This window comes from Oncorhynchus gorbuscha, linkage group LG01, assembly GCF_021184085.1.
Source record: "Oncorhynchus gorbuscha isolate QuinsamMale2020 ecotype Even-year linkage group LG01, OgorEven_v1.0, whole genome shotgun sequence".
In the NCBI taxonomy this organism is placed as follows: Eukaryota; Metazoa; Chordata; class Actinopteri; order Salmoniformes; family Salmonidae; genus Oncorhynchus; species Oncorhynchus gorbuscha.
In genome coordinates, this window is record NC_060173.1 from 97,391,713 (window position 1) to 97,412,214 (window position 20,502).

The 20,502-nt window shown below is 42.4% G+C and overlaps 1 pseudogene; it reads right to left on the minus strand.

The window, feature by feature from the left end:
- Positions 1–2,164: 2,164 nt before the first annotated feature.
- The window catches only part of LOC124046872, a 69,987-nt pseudogene continuing 51,649 nt past the window's right edge, over positions 2,165–20,502 (minus strand).

Below are 20,502 nucleotides of genomic sequence, written 5' to 3' on the forward strand. Positions count from 1 at the left end.
ATCATTTCCCCAAAAATCTGCAATTAGTTTTGCACATTGCAATGTTCCCCTTAATAGCAATTTTAGTGTTACATTTTTTAACCCATTCAATATTTAGAAACGAAAGCCTATGACAGTATTCAAACATGTAATTAAGTAGTAGTGTACCACTGATCATTGTCAACAAAGCTTACATCAGATTAATTTAAGTAAACAAATTATTCATTCATAAAACTGGGTGAAAAGAAAAAACCCTGATCCCACAAAACCAATAATATTCTTTTTTGTTTTCTTTAAGACTGAAGATGAAACACAGCACACCCACAATGGTCACATCATCATATCAGACTCAAGTTGTACAGAGCCATATATTTCTATTCTCAGTATAGGGCTCTGGGGCTGCCTGCATGTATCAAGCGTCTCAGAGTAGGAGTTCTGATCTAGGATCAGGTCCCCTGTCTATGTAACTGCTGGGTGTAACCCTAGCTAGCAAACTGTCATGGTCAAAACATATAGACTAAATGGTTGCTAAAATGGGAAGAGTTCTGTTCATGATAAGAAGTTGCTCTGCTTTCTTGACATCGAAATCAACCAGACAGGTCCTACAGGCCCTAGTTTTGTCGGACTTGGACTACTGCCCAGTTGTGTAAACATGTGCGGCAAATAAGGACAAAGGAAAATTGCAGTTGATCCAGAACAGAGCAGCACATATTGCACGGAAAATGTATACAGAGGGTGGATGTCAGTGGCATGCATGTCAATCTCTCTTGGCTCAAAGTCTTTTTTTTTGCCGGGTGTTGATTGGTTAAAGGTATCGAACTGTTTGTTCAAGCAGTTGGCACATAGTTCGGACACTCATTGGTACAACACAAGACATGCAGCCAGAGGTATCTTCACAGTCCCCCAGGTTCAGAACAGAGGCTGGGAAACGCACAGTATTACATAGAGCCATGACTAAATGGAACTCTCTACCACCCCGGGTAACTCAAACTAGCAATACAACCAGATTTTAAAAAAATTGATAAAAGAACACCTTACGGCACAACGGGGACTGTGAAGAGACATTTTTATACATTTTGTATTATATTCCTCATTGTATTAAGTATTGCATTATGTAGTGTATTCTGCACTGTATTAAGTATTGTATTATGTAGTGTATTCTGCATTGTATTAAGTATTGTATTAAGCATGGTATTATGTAGTGTATTATGTAGTGTTATGTATTTTATGTATTCTATTTGTCGTTTTGTTTCCTGTTTGGACTCCAGGAAGAGATTAGCAGTGGGATCCAAATAAAATATTACATCTCATCTAATTGTGATCTAAAAGGCTAAACTGATTTCAAATGATCACTCCTACTCTGAGAAGCTTGATACATAAGGCCCCTGATGTTGTCTCCTTCACTCTCTGCATGCTAAGGCTCCAGACAAAACCGCTTTCTCTCGCTAGGCAGGGAGCTTCCCCGCCTGCCTCTCTCTCTCTCGCTAGCCTCCCTGCCCCTCTCTCTCTCTCTCTCTCGCTAGCCTCCCTGCCCCTCTCTCTCTCTCTCTCTAGCCTCCCTGCCCCTCTCTCGCTAGCCTCCCTGCCCCTCTCTCGCTAGCCTGCCCCTCTCCCTCTCTCGCTAGCCTCCCTGCCCCTCTCCCTCCTCCCTGCCCCTCCCTCCTCGCTGCCCCTGCCCCTCTCCCTCTCTCGCTAGCCGCCCTGCCCCTCTCCCTCTCTCGCTAGCCGCCCTGCCCCTCTCCCTCTCTCGCTAGCCGCCCTGCCCCTCTCCCTCTCTCGCTAGCCGCCCTACCTCTCTCCCTCTCTCACTAGCCTCTCCTCCTCCTCTCTAGCCTCTCCTCCTCCTCCTCTCTAGCCTCTCCTCCTCCTCCTCTCTAGCCTCTCCTCCTCCTCCCACCTCCTCTCTAGCCTCTCCTCCTCCTCCTCTCCTAGCCTCTCCACCTCCTCCTCCTCTCCACCTCCTCCTCTCCACCTCCTCTCTAGCCTCTCCACCTCCTCTCTAGCCTCTCCACCTCCTCTCTAGCCTCTCCACCTCCTCTCTAGCCTCTCCACCTCCTCTCTAGCCTCTCCACCTCCTCTCTAGCCTCTCCACCTCCTCTCTAGCCTCTCCACCTCCTCTCTAGCCTCTCCACCTCCTCTCTAGCCTCTCCACCTCCTCTCTAGCCTCTCCACCTCCTCTCTAGCCTCTCCACCTCCTCTCTAGCCTCTCCACCTCCTCCTCCTCTCTAGCCTCTCCACCTCCTCCTCCTCTCTAGCCTCTCCACCTCCTCCTCCTCTCTAGCCTCTTTTCACCTCCTCTCAGGGCTCTCAGGTGGAGGAAGGCACACTCTGCTTGTAGACGGCGTGGTATGCGTTACGGAGCAGCACATAGGGGAAGCAAGACTCCAGAAGGTCCATGGTCAGGAATGGGGACTCCTGCACAATCTGGTAGAGAAAACACATGGATGGATAAGGACACAACCCAAAATAAACACTGTGTGAACAAAGTTACACATAGGTTGCATCCCAAATGGCACCCTATTCCCTATATAAGTGCACAACTTTTGACCAGGGCCCACATACGGCTCTGGTCAAAAGTAGTGTGCTATACAAGGGAATAGGGTGCCATTTGGGATGCAGATTAAGTTTAATCACACTTTTGTGATCTTGCCTTGTTCTCTATGTTATCGGGGCAGAGTAGCCCCATGGATTAGGCAGAAGGGTGTGTGTGTGTGTGAGTGTGTGTTCTATCCTATGCCAGGTCCACTGCAGGATAAAGACTGTGGCTGATTCTTCCTTCTTTCCATTACAGTTGTCTTTCTATTCAACAACCTCCCTCCTGTAGATTATTCTTCAAAGGAAAGCAAATCTCCAGACCAATGAGTAAGCATCTCTGATCAAAAGACCATACATGTGTATGCATGACTGCATATGTAATTTTCAATACAGTCAGAAAGAAAATAGTGCTCTGTTCATTTTCCAAAGAAAATAATGCTCGGCTCATTTTCCAAAGAAAATAATGCTCGGCTCATTTTCCAGTAGAAAGAGGTTATGCGATTCTCTTCCTTTTCCTTCTACTTTGTGCTGGCCAATGCTAGTGAAAATGTTGACCTTGGAACCAACTGGTATATTACATGTGTTAGTTAGATGATGGTTAGATGATAATTAGATGATGTGACAATGTGTTAGATGATGGCTAGCTTAGTCATAATGCATGTCAAGTTCAAAGTTCAAGTGCTACAGTATACAGTACAACTCCAATCTACTTGGACTATTATAATCCTTATTTATAGTAAGCCTAACTTTCTAAAACTGCAACTCTTAGTCATTCTGTTTGATATAGTGTCATCAATTTATAGTATAGGACTCTCTCCTAAATGAATTTTCCAGGTCTCCTTTGGGAAACATTTCTTCTGACCTAAACAGGACTTCCTGGTTAAATAAAGGGTTAAAATAGAACATTAATCTGCATCCCAAATGGCACCCTATTCCCTATATACTGCACTACTTTTGACCATGGCCTATAGGGCCCTATACAGTAGTGCACTATATGGGGAATAGGATGCCATTTGGGACTCAACCATACAGTATGTGACTCACCATATCCAGGAGCAAGTAGACAGATTCTCTGTTCCTTGTTGTGGTTTTGTCAGTCTCCTGGCCGATCTTCAGCAAACTGGAGGAGGCAAGCTGCACGGGAGAGGGAACCGTTTCAATCAGTTTCAACTGACTGTGTAGAAGAATGGTAAAGAACTAGAAGCTTTAAGAACAACTTCAAAATGGGGCGGCAGATGCCTAGCGGTTAAGAGTGTTGTGCCAGTAACCAAAATGTTGATGTTCCCTTGAGCAATGCACTTAACCCTAAATGCTCCTATAAATTACCCTGGATAAGATTGTCTTCTAAATGACTCAAATGTCAAATGTAAACTTTAACACTGAAAGAAGCATGGTGTCTTTTCACGACGTTTCTACAAGTCACCAAGCTGCACCGGAGAAAACAACTCTCACACCGAGGGCCGGTTTCCCACACACAGATACATCCTATTTCTGAACTAAACAGCAATTCAAACTTTTTGTCCTGCAATATTTATCTGTGTCTGGGGAAACCGGTCCTAAATGTATAGAAGCACTCGTGTCTCTTCTATCACTTTCACAATGTTACTAGGCATTTAAAGCACAATGTTACTAGACATTTAAAGCACAATGTTACTAGACATGTAAAGCACAATGTTACCAGACATGTAAAGCACAATGTTACCAGACATGTAAAGCACAATGTTACCAGACATGTAAAGCACAATGTTACCAGACATGTAAAGCACAATGTTACCAGACATGTAAAGCACAATGTTACCAGACATGTAAAGCACAATGTTACTCAGACATGTAAAGCACAATGTTACCAGACATGTAAAGCACAATGTTACCAGACATGTAAAGCACAATGTTACCAGACATGTAAAGCACAAATGTTACCAGACATGTAAAGCACAATGTTACGAGACATGTAAAGCAATGTTACTAGACATGTAAAGCACAATGTTACATTTAAAGACATGTTACGTAAAGTTACACAATGTTACTAGACATTTAAAGCACAATGTTACCTGACATGTAAAGCACAATGTTACGAGACATGTAAAGCACAATGTTACGAGACATGTTACGAGACATAAAGCACAATGTTACATTTAGACATGTTAAACATTTAAAGCACAATGTTATGTTTACTAGACATGTTAAACATTTAAAGCACAATGTTACGAGACATGTAAAGCACAATGTTACGAGACATGTAAAGCACAATGTTACGAGACATGTAAAGCACAATGTTACGAGACATGTAAAGCACAATGTTACGAGACATGTAAAGCACAATGTTACCTGACATTTAAAGCACAATGTTACTAGACATGTAAAGCACAATGTTACGAGACATTTAAAGCACAATGTTACGAGACATGTAAAGCACAATGTTACGAGACATGTAAAGCACAATGTTACGAGACATGTAAAGCACAATGTTACGAGACATTAAAAGCACAATGTTACGAGACATGTAAACATGTAAAGCACAATGTTACATTTAGACATGTAAAGCACAATGTTAGACATTTAGACATGTAAAGCACAATGTTACGAGACATGTAAAGCACAATGTTACGACATGACATGTAACATTTAAAGCACAATGTTACACAATGTTACGAGACATGTAACATGCACAATGTTACGACATTTAAAGCACAATGTTAACATTTAAAGCACAATGTTACGAGACATGTAAAGCACAATGTTACGAGACATGTAAAGTTACACATGTATGTTACGAGACATGTAAAGCACAATGTTACGAGACATGTAAAGCACAATGTTACGAGACATTTAAGCACAATGTTACCTGACATTTAAAGCACAATGTTACCAGACATTTAAAGCACAATGTTACCAGACATTTAAAGCACAATGTTACCAGACATTTAAAGCACAATGTTACGAGACATGTAAAGCACAATGTTACCAGACATGTAAAGCACAATGTTACTAGACTTTTAAAGTACAATGTTACCTGACATTTAAAGCACAATGTTACTAGACATTTAAAGCACAATGTTACCTGACATTTAAAGCACAATGTTACTAGACATTTAAAGCACAATGTTACTAGACATTTAAAGCACAATGTTACTAGACATTTAAAGCACAATGTTACTAGACATTTAAAGCACAATGTTACTAGACATTTAAAGCACAATGTTACCAGACATTTAAAGCACAATGTTACGAGACATGTAAAGCACAATGTTACCAGACATGTAAAGCACAATGTTACTAGACTTTTAAAGTACACTGTTACTAGACATTTAAAGTACACTGTTACTAGACATTTAAAGTCTACCACTCTAACCTTGCCTCTTGGATTTTAACTAAACACTGCAGGGTTTCAAAGAGGATGGGGCTTTTGGGCTGCATCTCACATGGTATCAGACTGGAGACAGCATTACATATTTTAACAGTAGTAATACTTTGTATTGCGCTCCAATATTGTAAGAGACAACATTTTATGAGGAATAATTCCAATGGAAACACAGAGGGGAAAACAAGGTTGGTGGTGTGCTGTACCCTCCTCCTCAGTGATGCAGAAAAAACCCCGGTATCCAGGAAAATTCATTTCAGATATTAAAATAAAAAATGATTTAGAATCACAGAAGGTTTATGGAACATTAATGTTTATCAATCCAGGTCATGAAAATAAAAAATGAAATAAAATAAATATCCTGCCTCCTCCCACGCCGTGTGTAATAAATTCTTACACGACCGTGGCTCTGTCCCAAACAGCACCCTATTCCAGGACCCAAAAGAAGTGCACTATATAGGGAAGTGTGCCATTTAGCATACACTCGCTACATTTTGAAAAACCCACCAGAGAGATTAAATAGGAAACAGATGAAAGAAGAGAGCTGCTTATAATAAATAATAAGAAAGGGTGGAGAGAAATGTGTGGTATAAACCAAATGGACTACCACTATAAAACGTACTGCGAGGAACTCTTTGAGGCGGTCCTCGATGCTGCCCTTGTGGATGGTGAATAAAGCTGCAGCGATCTGGTTTATAGCTTTAGCCAGACAGTGGATGTTGTTGCAGTGACCTGTGAAAGGATGACAGACAAGTAGATATTTAGTGTCTCGACTATGTCGTTAAACACTGCGGGTAAAACTATCTACTATATCTCTCTACAATGTTAACTTGAGACTAAACCACATCAATCCATGAACAACAAATGAACATAAAATGTCCTTAAGACATCTTATTACTTACTGTATGTCACAGCACTATTAACAAAGGACTATTATGAAGGAACCATATTCAGTATAACAACAAATAGACTTAAAATGTACATAGGAACATTTACTTCATGTATCTAAAAACAGGTACCTTCAATAGCAGGGCTATACTGGGACATGACGTTGCTTGCCAAGGTGGGCATAGAGACCGCCACAAAGACCATCAGCAGGCACGCTATCTTGTACTCCTCCTCAGGACTGATGTTCTCTGTTACCAAAGAAAGGAAATGTCTGTTAACAAACCATCACCATGACAGCTTAACAGCACGACTTTATCTTGGCATCATGACATAGAGAAAAAAATATATTAAAAAAATAGCAGTTTGGGGGAAATCGGGGGGATCCAATTTGGATATTATCTGAACACGAAGACCCTCTAGCCAAGACAAACTGCAATAAGGCTCTGTAATTAGCTGTAATTTATATTAACAGGACAACACTGGGAGATGATTCAACTATGTGGACCCAGCACGGGGTAAGAGTGCCTCCCAAATGGCATCCTATTCTCTATATTGCACTACTTTTGACCAGACCCTTATGGGTCTCCCTAAGGCCCTGGTCAAAAGTAGTGCACTACATAGTGAAAAGAGTGCCATTTGCATCCTAGGGGATGAAGTTGAGGGTTGATAACTATTTTGATATTAAACAGAGGTTTGTATAAGAACAGCAGGGGCATAATAGAAATGTCTTCGCTGGCCAAACGGCCTGCAGGGCTCTTAATGGCTCTGACAGAGTTAAAGCAATGTTATTGAGTATTTTCCTTAGAGCAACAGAGAGGGGCTGGGAACTTGAGGAGAGCCAGTGGTTTCGTCCCAAATGGCACCCTATTCCCTATATAGTGCACTACTTTTCACCAGACACCTATACAGGGGATAGGGTGCCATTTGGGATGCAAACAGAGGAATCTCTGGGAATAGGGTAACATTTGGGACATAGAGTGCATTCGGAAAGTATTAAGACCCCTTGACTTTTTCCACATTTTGTTAAATTACAGCCTATTTCTAAAATCGATTAAATAGTTATTTTCCCCTCAATCTACAAACAATACCCCATAATGATAAAGCAAAAACAGGTTTAGATATTTTTGTCATAAAAAAAAAAATCACATTTACATCAGTATTCTGACCGTTTACTTTGTACTTTGTTGAAGCACCTTTGGCTATTAAAGTCTCACGTCTTCTTGGGTATGACGCTACAGACTTGGCACACCTGTATTTGGAGAGTTTCTCCCATTCTTCTCGCAAATCTTCTCAAGCTCTGTCAGGTTGGATCGGGAGCGTCGCTGCACAGCTATTTTCAGGTCACTCCAGATATTTTTGATCGGGTTCAATTCGGGGCTCTGGCTGGGCCACTCAAGGACATTCAGAGACTTGTCCAGAAGCCACTCCTGCATTGTACATTTACATTTACATTACATTTAAGTCATTTAGCAGACACTCTTATCCAGAGCGACTTACAAATTGGTGCATTCACCCTATGACATCCAGTGGAACAGTCACTTTACAATAGTGCATCTAAAACTTAAGGGGGGGGGGGTGAGAGGGATTACTTATCCTATCCTAGGTATTCCTTAAAGAGGTGGGGTTTCAGGTGTCTCCGGAAGGTGGTGATTGACTCCGGAAGGTGGTGATTGTCTTGGCTGTGTGCTTAGGGTCATTGTCCTGTTGGAAGGTGAAGAGTTCTCTGGAGCAGGTTTTCATCAATGATCTCTCTGTACTTTTCTCCGTTCATCTTTCCCTCGATCATGAGTCGTTTCCCAGTCCCTGCCACTGAAAAACATCCCCACAGCATGATGCTGCCACCACCATGCTTCTCTAGATGTGACACTTGGCATTCAGGCCAAAGAGCTCAATCTTGGATTCATCAAACCAGATAATCTTGTTTCTCATGGCCTGAGAGTCCTTTAAGTGCTTTTTGGCAAACTCAAAGCGGGCTGTCAAGTGCCTTTTACTGAGGAGTGGCTTCCGTCTGGCCATTCTACCATAAAGGCCTGATTGGTGGAATGCTGCAGCAATGGTTGTCCTTCTAGAAGGTTTTTCCATATCCACAGAGGAACTCTGGAGCTCTGTCAGAGTCACCGTTGGGTTCTTGGTCACCTCCCTGACCAAGGCCCTCCCCCGATTGGTCAGTTTGGCCCGGGCGGCCAGCTCTCGGAAGAGTCGTGGTGGTTCCAAACTTCTTCCATTTAAGATTGATGGAGACCACTGTGTTTGTGGGGACCTTCAATGCTGGAGATATTTTTTGGTACCCTTCCCCAGATCTGTGCCTCGACTCAATCCTGTCTCAGAGCTCTACGGAAAATTCCTTCTACCCCATGGCTTGGTTTTTGCTCTGACATGCACTGTCAACTGTGGGACCTTATATAGACAGGTGTGTGCCTTTCCAAATCATGTCCAATCAATTGAATTTACCACAGGTGGACTCCAATCAAGTTGTTGATATATCATTTTGCAAACATTTAAAAAAAACCTGTCATTATGGGGTATTGTGTATAGATTGATGAGGATTTTTAAAAATGTAATACATTTTAGAATAAGGCTGTAATGTAACAAAATGTGGAAAAAGTGAAGGGATGCACATATGGAATGGACAGCACTTTGTGGATATGGCTGCAGAATACATGACTTGACAAACTAATACCAGTGTGTATAAGCATCAACATGTCCTGTTAAGTAACACGTCCCTCAGGGGTGCTGGGGTGTTAAAACATTACCTAAACAAAGCATGGCATATCTGTTGCGATTATGAAAAATTGACAGGACATGTATTTCTTTTTAATTTATGAAAACATTAGTTTGATACATGACCTCAGCAGGGAATGTAGTTCTAATGCTTGTCCAACTCTCTCTCTTTTGCCATTATTAACAGATTTACTTTCAAACTGAGATTTCAACAGCGAAAACTATCCCTATACACAGTGTTTGCACATGTAACTCAGGTTATGATGCATATGATAGCCATCGTCATTTCAGCTCAACAGCTAAACATATCCATTAATTCAAAATGTAAATGGCTAAATCCAAGATGTGCAGCAAACTAGTTCACATGTGTTCTTGTTACAGTTATTCATTATTCAACAATAATTTAATCAAATACACAATCATAGAGACGTCCTCAATGGTGCGTACAGAGAAATGGACTTCCATGTATCAGCTGTGTGATGAAGCAGTGTATGGAGTGTCCCATCTTACCTGACTTCTGGGAGGAGAGGGCCACCACTAAGGCAGGGTCTATCTCACAGGGCAGGCCTGCTGCAGAGGACAGCTCATACACATTCATGGCCACCTGATGATCAACATACAGGACATCAGAGAGTCAGTCTGCTTCAAACACAACAGCCATTTATATATCATATTAATAATATGAATAATATATGCCACTTAGCAGATGCTTTAATCAAAAGCAATTTACAGTACAGTGTATGTGATACTTGTGCGAACTGAACCCACAACCTTGACCACATGAAGCATCAATTAAAGGTCCTACTGTGTCTCTCACCTTCATGTCGGTCTCTCTGGGAATGTGATCCTTGAAGTCCTCCACTGAGCTCACCAGGAATGGGATGTGGCACGACAACACCTGTTGACAAGAAGAAGATAATGTGTTACCTCAATACTAAGCCAGAAATATTTGATTTAACCAACTTCAGCACAGGGTGTAATATGAGAAATCAAGATAATTGTGTACTCTATTGTGTCAATATATGATGCCAATCAATTTAGAAACGAAGCATTTGTGTTTAGTGAGTCTGCCAGATCAGAGGCAGTAGGGATGACCAAGGACGTTTTCTTGATAAGTGCATGGAATTAGACAATTTTCCTATCCTGTTAAGCATAAAAAAATGTAAGGAGTACTATTGGGTGTCAGGTAAAATGTAAGGAGCAAAAAGTAAATTATTTTCTTTATGAATGTAGTGGAGTAAAAGTAAAAGTTGTCAAAAATATAAAAAGTAAAGTACAGATACCCCAAAAAACTACTTAAGTAGTACTTAAAAGTATTTAAGTACTTTACACCACTGCCCACGGGACACGTCTGAAGTCGGTACCGCCAATGTGCCAACTACTGTCTGTAGCTTCTGAACTGTTTGGACTACAAACTAATATGGAAAGGGGAGATTCTCACAAACAAGATGGTGTTCCCCGTTTTGCTCTACGACCCCCACAAGTGTCACAGGACTCATCTGAAGATAACCGTGTACCGGTATAAATAAACGAATGGAAGTAGTTTGGTACCCCTACCAAAAATGGGGTTAAATATGGGTTAACATCTAAAAAAAAATCATTTCTGAGCTTTTGAATATCTCCTAGATATAGGACAGACACTTTAAAACCTTATTTGTTATGATATATCTTTTTTTACTCTCTGTTTTGCCATTCATGAAGGTGTTTCTATTAGCTATAGCAGTATTATTATCATTAGGATATATATTTTTTATATTGCTACAGGGGTCCTACAATTCAAAAGAGCCGACTTACATCTCGGAGTGCCTCCTGAGCCAGTGATCGGAATGAGAGGATAACGCCGATGATGGTCATCCGTTTCAGAACACTGTCGACTGCTGTAACACCAAGACAAAAAAACATGTGAGCCTCACAGACAACTGACATGTCTCTAGTCATTTTACTGGTATGCAAATAAGATTTAGATGTTATGTTACGTCACTTTTGCCCTTCAGCAGCCATAACCAAAGGTCCGTACGCATAACAGTTATATTTATGGGAGAATGTATCATGTATCGGTTGCTTATTTGGCCCTTGGCAGCACTGGGCCTAGTGTCTGTCTGGCACAGTAAGACTGACCAGGCCAGTAGAAATACAGACAGAGTACCCACATGAGAGCTTCTTGAACAGAGCAGCCATTTCTACCGGCTTGTCAAAGCTGGTCCTCATCTGGGTCAAAACCTCAACATTGTCCACCACCAGTTTCTGAAGAGGAGAAGAATGAGTTGAGGGAGACAGGGAGAGGAGTAGTAATGTGAGGGAAAGAGGAAGGAAGAGAAATAGGGAGATATATAGTATATATACAGTGCATTTGGAAAGTATTCAAACGTTCACTTTTTCCACAATTTGTTACAGCCTTATTCTAAAGTTGATTAAAACTTCGTATGGCTTAGATCCCGTTAACAGGATCGATATGACAACAGCCAGTGAAAGTGCAGGGCACCACATTCAAAACAACAGAAATCTCATAATTCAAATTCCTCAAACATACAAGTATTTTACACCATTTTAAAGACAAACTTGTTGTTAATCCCACCACAGTGTCCATTTTCAAAAAGGCTTTACTATGAAAGCACACCAAACTATTATGTTAGGTCAGTACCTAGTCACAGAAAAACAGCCATTTTTCCAGCCAAAGTGAGGAGTCACAAAAAGCAGAAATAGAGATACAATTAATCACTAACCTTTGATGCTCTTCATCAGATGACACTCATAGGACTTCATGTTATACAATACATGTATGTTTTGTTCGATAAATTTCATATTGATATCCAAAAATCTCAGTTTACATTGGCGTGTTACGTTCAGTAATGTTTTGCTTCCAAAACATCCAGTGATTTTACAGAGAGCCACATCAATTTACAGAAATACTCATCATAAATGTTGATGAAAATACAAGTGTTATGCATGGAACTTTAGATAAACTTCTCCTTAATGCAACCGCTGTGTCAGATTTTTTTTAAAGCTTTATCCGAAAAAGCACACCATGCAATAATCTGAGTACAGTGCTCAGACAACAAAACAAGCCATACAGATATCCACCATGTTGTGGATTCAACAGAAGTCAGAAATAGCATTATAAATATTCACTTACCTTTGATGATCTTCATCAGAATGCACTCCCAGGAATCCCAGTTCTACAATAAATGTTTGATTTGTTCGATTAAGTCCATCATTTATGTCCAAATACCTCCTTTTTGTTCACGCGCTTAGTAAACAATCCAAACTCACGAGGCGCGGGCAAGTCCAGGCGGAAGTTCGTAGAACTGTCAAACGAATTATAGAATCAATCTTTAGGATGTTTTTATCATAAATCTTCAATAATAATGTTTCAACATGTTTCAACAGGAGAGTTGACTGAGACTTTAAACAGATTGGAAAATTCCAGAAAATTATGTCATGGCTTTAGAAGCTTCTGACAGGCTAATTGAAGGTGTACCTGTGGATGTATTTCAAGGACTACCTTCAAACTCAGTGCCATTATGCTTGACATCATTGGAAAATCAAAAGAAAATCAGCCAAGACCTCAGATTTTTAATTTTGTAGACCTCCACAAGTCTGGGTCATCCTTGGGAGCAATCTCCAAATGCCGGAAGGTACCATGTTCATCTGTACAAACAATAGTACGCAAGTATAAACACCATGGGACCACGCAGCCGTCATACCGCTCAGGAAGGAGACGCGCTCTGTCTCCTAGAGAAGACCGTACATTGGTGCAAAAAGTGAAAATCAATCCCAGAACAGCACAGTAAAACAACCTTATGAAGGTGCTGGAGGAAGCAGGTACCAACGTATCTATATCCACATTAAAACAAGTCCTATATCGACATAACCTGAAAGGCCGCTCAGCAAGAAAGAAGCCACTGCTCCAAAACCACCATATAAAAGCCAGACTACGGTTTGCAACTGCACATGGGGACAAAGATCTGAAGAAATGTCCTCTGGTCTGATGAAACAAAATAGAACTGTTAGGCCATAATAACCACCGCTATGTTTGGAGGAAAAAGGGGGAGGCTTGCAAGCCGAAGAACACCATGCAGGGAATTGAGTGCCATTTGGGACACAATCAAAGAGGCGTTGAATGGTCTGTGATGGGTGTCTTGGCGCAACGAGCCAAAGGATTGTTTTTGAAATGTTGAGACAGTCATGTGTGCCGCTTGCAATGCCTCACATGTCATCCACTCCTTCAGTTTACTTTGAGACGATTCCCCAAAAAAGTAACTTGATGACCACGACTCGGTGTGCACAGACTGAATAAAACCAATGCTTAATTCCTACATCTGATTGTGAATCAGATACCAAAACAATTTTATTTTCACAAATTGCTTTCATATGTGGAGGGAAACGTTTGCATGTTAGAGAATCATAAATATGTACCAGAGCTACGTTAACACACCAATGTGTGCTCTAGGGACTAAACAAACCACCAATTATATTACAATCCAACGACCGGTTTGAAAAAACATGCATAATATTGTCAGTCTGCTGCGCTAAAATAATTTAACATTGATTATCATTCTTTAGATAAATGATATTCCAACAAGAACTCTTCTAAAACCGTTTTGTAACACTAACAAAGACATTAGTGTCATGTAATGCACACTACCGTTCAAAGGTTTGTGGTCACTTAGAAATGTCCGTGTTTTTGAAAGAAAAAATGTGCTTTTGTCCATTAAAATAACGAACTTGATTAGAAATACAGTGTCGACATTGTTAATGTTGTAAATGACCATTGTAGCTGGAAACTGATGATTTTTAATGCAATATCTACAGAGGCCCATTATCAGCAACCATCACTCCTGTGTTCCAATGGCATGTTTGTAACGGCGTTTGTCTGTTGTAAGAAGAGAGTCGGACCGAAATGCAGCGTAGTGGTTACTCATGACTTTAATGAAGGAAAACGGAACGATACATGAAATAACTCATAAATACAAAAACAACAAAACGGAATGTGAAACCTATTACAGCCTATCTGGTGAACACTACACAGAGACAGGAACAAACACCCACAAAATACAAAGCGAAAGTCAGGCTGCCTAAATACGGTTCCCAATCAGAGACAACGCGAAGCACCTGACTCCAATTGAGAACCGCCTCAGGCAGCCAAGCCTATACAACACCCCTAATTAGCCGCGATCCCAAATACTACAAACCCCAATACGAAAAACAACATATAAACCCATGTCACACCCTGGCCTACCCAAACATATAACAAAAACACAAAATACAATGACCAAGGCGTGACAATGTTGTATTAACTAATCCAAGTTGATCATTTTCTGTGAAGGGAGTAGTACACAGCGCTGTACGAGATCTTCAGTTTCTTGCATGGAATAGCCTTCATTTCTCAGAACAAGAATAGACTGATGAATTTCAGAAGAAAGTTATTTGTTTCTGGCCATTTTGAGCCATTTTTTTTAAAAAAAACATTTATTTCACCTTTATTTAACCAGGTAGGCTAGTTGAGAACAGGTTCTCATTTGCAACTGCGACCTGGCCAAGATAAAGCATAGCAGTGTGAACAGACAACACAGAGTTACACATGGAGTAAACAATTAACAAGTCAATAACACAGAGAAAAAAGGGGAGTCTATATACAATGTGTGCAAAAGGCATGAGGAGGTAGGCGAATAATTACAATATTGCAGATTAACACTGAAGTGATAAATGATCATGTACAGGTAGAGATATTGGTGTGCAAAAGAGCAGAAAAGTAAATAAATAAAAACTGTGGGGATGAGGTAGGTGAAAATGGGTGTGCTATTTACCAATAGATTATGTACAGCTGCAGTGATCGGTTAGCTGCTCAGCTAGCTGATGTTTGAAGTTGGTGAGGGAGATAAAAGTCTCCAACTTCAGCGATTTTTGCAATTCGTTCCAGTCACAGGCAGCAGAGTACTGGAACGAAAGGCGGCCGAATGAGGTGTTGGCTTTAGGGATGATCAATGAGATACACCTGCTGGAGCGCGTGCTACGGATGGGTGTTGCCATCGTGACCAGTGAGCTGAGATAAGGCGGAGCTTTGCCTAGCATGGCCTTGTAGATGACCTGAAGCCAGTGGGTCTGGCGACGAATATGTAGCGAGGGCCAGCCGACTAGAGCATACAAGTCGCAGTGGTGGGTAATAGAAGGTGCTTTAGTGACAAAACGGATGGCACTGTGATAAACTGCATCCAGTTTGCTGAGTAGAGTGTTGGAAGTAATTTTGTAGATGACGTCGCCGAAGTCGAGGATCAGTAGGATAGTCAGTTTTACTAGGGTAAGCTTGGCAGCGTGAGTGAAGGAGGCTTTGTTGCAGAATAGAAAGCCGATTCTTGATTTGATTTTCGATTGGAGATGTTTGATATGGGTCTGGAAGGAGAGTTTGCAGTCTAGCCAGACACCTAGGTACTTATAGGTGTCCACATATTCAAGGTCGGAGCCATCCAGTGTGGTGATGCTAGTCGGGCATGCGGGTGCAGGCAGCGATCGGTTGAAAAGCATGCATTTGGTTTTACTAGCGTTTAAGAACAGTTGGAGGCCACGGAAGGAGTGTTGTATGGCATTGAAGCTCGATTGGAGGTTAGATAGCACAGTGTCCAATGACGGGCCGAAAGTGTATACAATGGTGTCATCTGCGTAGAGGTGGATCAGGGAATCGCCCGCAGCAAGAGCAACATCATTGATATATACAGAGAAAAGAGTCGGCCCGAGAATTGAACCCTGTGGCACCCCCATAGAGACTGCCAGGGGACCGGACAACATGCCCTCCGATTTGACACACTGAACCCTGTCTGCAAAGTAATTGGTGAACCAGGCAAGGCAGTCATCCGAAAAACCGAGGCTACTGAGTCTGCCGATAAGAATATGGTGATTGACAGAGTCGAAAGCCTTGGCAAGGTCGATGAAGACGGCTGCACAGTACTGTCTTTTATCGATGGCGGTTATGATGTCGTTTAGTACCTTGAGTGTGGCTGAGGTGCACCCGTGACCGGCTCGGAAACCGGATTGCATAGCGGAGAAGGTACGGTGGGATTCGAGATGGTCAGTCACCTGTTTGTTGACTTGGCTTTCGAAGACCTTAGATAGGCAGGGCAGGATGGATATAGGTCTGTAACAGTTTGGGTCCAGGGTGTCACCCCCTTTGAAAAGGGGGATGACTGCGGCAGCTTTCCAGTCCTTGGGGATCTCAGACGATATGAAAGAGAGGTTGAACAGGCTGGTAATAGGGGTTGCGACAATGGCGGCGGATAGTTTCAGAAATAGAGGGTCCAGATTGTCAAGCCCAGCTGATTTATACGGGTCCAGGTTTTGCAGCTCTTTTAGAACATCTGCTATCTGGATTTGGGTAAAGGAGAACCTGGAGAGGCTTGGGCGAGGAGCTGCGGGGGGGCCGGGGCTGTTGGCCGAGGTAGGAGTAGCCAGGCGGAAGGCATGGCCAGCCGTTGAGAAATGCTTGCCCACTGCCTCAGTGCAGTGGGCAGCTGGGAGGAGGTGCTCTTGTTCTCCATGGACTTCACAGTGTCCCAGAACTTTTTGGAGTTGGAGCTACAGGATGCAAACTTCTGCCTGAAGAAGCTGGCCTTAGCTTTCCTGACTGACTGCGTGTATTGGTTCCTGACTTCCCTGAACAGTTGCATATCGCGGGGACTGTTCGATGCCATTGCAGTCCGCCACAGGATGTTTTTGTGCTGGTCGAGGGCAGTCAGGTCTGGAGTGAACCAAGGGCTGTATCTGTTCTTAGTTCTGCATTTTTTGAACGGAGCATGCTTATCTAAAATGGTGAGGAAGTTACTCTTAAAGAATGACCAGGCATCCTCAACTGACGGGATGAGGTCAATGTCCTTCCAGGATACCCGGGCCAGGTCGATTAGAAAGGCCTGCTCACAGAAGTGTTTTAGGGAGCGTTTGACAGTGATGAGGGATGGTCGTTTGACTGCGGCACCGTAGCGGATACAGGCAATGAGGCAGTGGTCGCTGAGATCCTGGTTGAAGACAGCGGAGGTGTATTTGGAGGGCCAGTTGGTCAGGATGACGTCTATGAGGGTGCCCTTGCTTACAGAGTTAGGGTTGTACCTGGTGGGTTCCTTGATGATTTGAGTGAGATTGAGGGCATCTAGCTTAGATTGTAGGACTGCCGGGGTGTTAAGCATATCCCAGTTTAGGTCACCTAGCAGAACAAACTCTGAAGCTAGATGGGGGGCAATCAATTCACAAATGGTGTCCAGGGCACAGCTGGGAGCTGAGGGGGGTCGGTAGCAGGCGGCAACAGTGAGAGACTTATTTCTGGAGAGTGATTTTCAGAATTAGTAGTTCGAACTGTTTGGGTATGGACCTGGAAAGTATGACATTACTTTGCAGGCTATCTATGTAGTAGACTGCAACTCCTCCCCCTTTAGCAGTTCTATCTTGACGGAAGATGTTATAGTTGGGTATGGAAATCTCTGAATTGTTGGTGGCCTTCCTGAGCCAGGATTCAGACACGGCAAGGACATCTGGGTTAGCAGAGTGTGCTAAAGCAGTGAGTAAAACAAACTTAGGGAGGAGGCTTCTGATGTTGACATGCATGAAACCAAGGCTTTTTCGATCACAGAAGTCAACAAATGAGGGTGCCTGGGGACATGCAGAGCCAGGGTTTACCTCCACATCACCCGCGGAACAGAGAAGGAGTAGTATGAGGGTGCGGCTAAGGGCTATCAAAACTGGTCGCCTAGAGCGTTGGGGACAGAGAATTAGAGGAGCAGGTTTCTGGGCATGGTAGAATATATTCAGGGCATAATGCGCAGACAGGGGTATGGTGGGGTGCGGGTAAGGCGGAGGTAAGCCCAGGCACTGGGTGATGATGAGAGAGGTTTTATCTCTGGACATGCTGGTGGTAATGGGTGAGGTCACCGCATATGTTGGAGGAGGGACAAAGGAGGTATCAGGGGTATGAGGAGTGGGGCTAGGGGCTCCATAGTGAACTAAAACAATGATAACTAACCTGAGCAACAGTATACAAGGCATATTGATATTTGGGAGAGACATACAGTGAGGCATACAGTAATCACAGGTGTCGAATTGGGAAAGCTAGCTAAAACAGTGGGTGAGACAACAGCTAATCGGCTAGCATAACAACAGCAGGTAAAATGGCGTTGACTAGGCAACGGGGCCGACAGATAAAACAAACAAGCAGAATCGAGTACCGTGATTAATGGACAGTCCAGTGTGCATCAGCACAACAGTAATCGAACCCACAAATACATATGCTCCAGTTCCTCAACTAGTCTAAAGAAGGCCAGTTGTATTGATTCTTTAAAATCAGCACAACAGTTTTCAGCTGTGCTAACATAATTGCAAATGATCAATTAGCCTTTTAAAACGATTGGATTAGCTAACATAACATGCCATTGGAACACAGGAGTGATGGTTGTTGATAATGGGCCTCTGTACGCCTATGTAAATATTCAATTTAAAAAAGTTTCCAGCTACAATAGTCATGTAAAACATTAACAATGTCTACACTGTATTTCTGATGAATTTCACGTTATTTTAATGGACACAAAATATGCTTTTCTTTCAAAAACAAGGACATTTCTAAGTGACCCCAAACTTTTGAACGGCAGTATATATCTATAAGGAATGATTTTGTGCCTAACCATAGTACCTTTTCATCCCAGTTACACTAAATCGAATTAAAAGATATTTTGCAGCTCTAAAGTGCAACACTAATCAAATACCAAGCCACGGAACGCATAGGTCTACGTATGTACAGTACGTCTATTCGAAGTGATTTTGGTTCTGATGTAGGTTTATCAATAGGCTGGCTAGCTGCTTTCCTAACACTTACCACGAACCCATTTTGTCCCAGTCTAATATACAGAACAAAAATATAAACACAACATGTAAAGTGTTGGTCCCATGTTTAATGAGCTGAAATAAAAGATCTCAGAAATGTTCCATACACATAAAAAAAATATTTCTCAAAAAATGTGGTGCACAAATTTGTTTACATCCCTGTTAGTGAGCATTTCTCCTTTGCAAAGATAATCCATTCGCCTGACAGGTGTTGCTAATTAAGCAGCATGATCATTACACAGGTGCACCTTGTGCTGGGGACAAAAGGCCACTAAAACGTGCAGTTTTGTCACAAAACACAATGCCACAGATGTGTCTAGTTTTGAGGGAGTGTTGGCATGCTGACTTCAGAAATGTCCACCAGAGCTGTTTCCAGAGAATTTAAAGTTCATATCTCTACCATAAGCCGCCTCCAAAATTTTAAAGAATTTGGCAATACATTTAACTGGTCTCACAAGCGCAGCCCACGTGTAACCATGCCAGCCCAGGACCTCCACATCCGGCTTCTTTACCTGCGGGATTGTCTGAGACCAGCCACCCAGACAGCTGATGAAACTGTGGGTTTGCACAATTGAAGAATCTCTGCACAAACTGTCAGAAACCATCTCATGGAAGCTCATCTGCGCGCTCGTTGTCCTCACCAGGGTCTTGACCTGACTGCAGATCGGCGTTGTAAACGACTTCAGTGGGAAAATGCTCACCTTCGATGGCCACTGGCACGCTGGAGAAGTGTGATCTTCACGGAAGAAACCCGGTTTCAACTTTACCGGGCAGATGGCAGACAACGTGTATGATATCATGGCGGCAAGTGGTTTGCTGGATGCGGGGAGGTTATTTTATGGGCAGACAAAAGCTACAGACAACAAACACAACTGTATTTTAACAATGGCAATTTGAATGCACAAGGGATACCGTGACGTGATCCTGAGGCCCATTGTAGTGCCATTCATCCGCCACCATCACCTCATGTTTCCGCATTATAATGCACGGCCCCATGTCGCAAGGATCTGTAGACAACTCCTGGAAGCTGAAAATGGCCCCTTTCTTCCATGGCCTGCATACTCACCAGACATGGCACCAATTGAGCATGTTTGGGATGCTCTGGATTGCTGTGTACGATAGCTTGTTTCAGTTCCCGCCAATATCCAGCAAATGGTAGCCAC